This window comes from Echinops telfairi, unplaced genomic scaffold (genome assembly GCF_000313985.2).
Source record: "Echinops telfairi isolate 266 unplaced genomic scaffold, ASM31398v2 ScPeMD7_31;HRSCAF=116, whole genome shotgun sequence".
Lineage (NCBI taxonomy): Eukaryota > Metazoa > Chordata > Mammalia > Afrosoricida > Tenrecidae > Echinops > Echinops telfairi.
In genome coordinates, this window is record NW_022103928.1 from 14,109,711 (window position 1) to 14,111,939 (window position 2,229).

General features: G+C 52.4%; 1 pseudogene; it reads left to right on the plus strand.

Annotated features, from left to right (window-relative positions):
• The first annotated feature begins 1,445 nt into the window (after positions 1–1,445).
• On the plus strand, positions 1,446–1,941 carry LOC115869542 (annotated as a pseudogene).
• The last annotated feature ends 288 nt before the right edge of the window (positions 1,942–2,229 follow it).

The following is a 2,229-nucleotide window of genomic DNA, read 5'->3' on the forward strand; positions in this document are numbered from 1 at the left end:
GGGGGTGATCAGGTAAGGGTCAAGCCAGGGCAGGGTAGTGTCAGTCATGCGAGTTAGGGTTATGTGTACTTTCCTGGTTCACATCAGAGGGAGGATCTGACTGCAGGTACTTATACTGTCAAATGTATAAAACCAGGACCAGGACTATGTCAAGGTTAGGTACAGAGAGATGGTAAGGGCTGGTTACCTTAGGCAAGGTGAAGAACAAGGCCAGTGCCAGGGCTAAGAGAGCTCGTTCATGGTGAAAGGCAGGCCAGATCAGGGCAAGGACCAGTGCAAGAGGGATGGCATGGGCGGAGTTCAGGGCAAGAATGAGGGTTCGTGAGCAGGAGGTGGAGGAGGGTCAAGCCACGAGTGAGGGTCAGAGCAGGGTCAGAGCCAGGACCAAGGCAAGAGTGAGAACAAAACAAATATACAAAAAACCAGTGTAAGGGTCATGTCAAGTATGCTTGAGGGTCAAGGCCAGTGTCAGCACAAGCATGAGGAGCGTGGGAAGTTCAAGGCAAAATGGTGGAGAAAGTGAGGGCCAGGGCCAGGGCCAGGGCCAGGGGCAAGATCACCCAGGATTCTTTCTCTTTTGTAGTAGGTACAACATGGGCTCACAAGAGCCCCCACATAGCTGATCATTTGCAAAGTGGCTTTCACCAAAACAGAGCCTGGAGTTTTTTTCTTTAAGATGTGCTTATCTCTTGGGCAACTATATGTCTGAGCAAAAATAAACGGACTGAAAGAGACTGCAGTGCTGCCAATGTTCCTTGGCCCACCTTTGTGTTCAGAAGGAACTTTAAGCAGCAAGTCAAAGCCAACTCAAAGGAGCATAACTAACACAAAGACAGTCTAGAGATCGTCCAGGTTTTAAGTAGGGTTCAATCAGAGTTCCCTCTTTGCCCTTCGCCACGTTCTGCTTTCATATCCAGCCTGGTTTCCCTCATGGAAGCAAATGGCTGCAGAAGTTCCAGGTCTCACACCTGTATTCTTCCTAGTCCAAAAGAAAGAACATCCAGATATGTACAAACATTGTGAAAATAAGTGGGAGTGGAAATCCCGGACCTCTGCACTGAACATATCCCCTACAGAAGGCAGTGAACCGACCTATGCACTCCCATGTTCATCGCACCACTGTTCACAATAGCAAGAAACTTGAAATAGCCCAAATGGCCATCAGTAGAAGAATGGATAAGGACACTTTAACAAACACAATGGAATACTATGCACCCCTAAATAACCGCCACGAAAACAGGAAGCACGTCAGGCCCTGGGTGGACCTGAGAGCATTGTGTTGAGTTCAGTTAGTCAGTCACAAAGAACAAATATTATATGAGACCACTACTATAAAGACGGAAACTGATAGGGGCCAGTTTAGTGCCTGCGGTCAGTCCTTCCGCTAGAGGCGAAAGAGGGACTTAGATGTCCCGGCAGGGGACAGAGGCTGATGCTGCCCCTCTTATGAAGAGATGCTGCACTTCTACAGCTACTACAAACAGGCCACTGTGGGGCCCTGTCTGGTTCCGAGGCCTGGTTTCTGGGTCCCCATGGGACACTCTAAGTGTCATCGACATGGTGCCACTGGGCCAGGCGGCAGAGGGCATGTTTAGTTGCTTCGAGCTCTTGTATCAGGTGCTTCCTGACATGCCAAGGCCCCCAGAAACCTTCCGGAGAAGAGTTACAGGTCGGAAAGAGCAAGTCCTGAACGGAGATGTTGGGGTTGACTCTGGGCCTCCCTGTCCTCACTCCCCCTCACCTCCCAGGAACCAGCCCTCCCAACCCAGACGCCTTGCCACGCCGGAAACTGGACTCTCAGGTATTCTGTGATTCCCTAGAGCAGAGGGCAGCACCTGCAAGGGGGCCTGACCCCTGGACCAGCCCCAGGCCCCCTGAGAGAGAAAGAGGGCTTGGGGGGCAGTCAGCTGGGACCCCAGGACTTGGACTTGTGGCTGGTAGGGACTGCTCAAGAGCATGCATGCTGTCCAGGGAAGAGAACTGAACCTGGAGCGCATGTCCTGCACGCCCCCCCTGCCCCCACCCCCCCCAAGCAGATGTCCCCACCCAATGCCCGGCCTTGGCCTCTCAGGCTTTCGGGCCTCTTGCTGCTCGTTGTCCTGTGGTCCTTCATTGTCTAATGACTCTTCAGACGGTTTTGCACCCAGAAGAGGTGACTCTCAATGGAGTTGTCTTTGCAGACAACTGAGGAGACCAGGCTCCCAGCTCTCTGTTCCGCTTTGCCCTGGG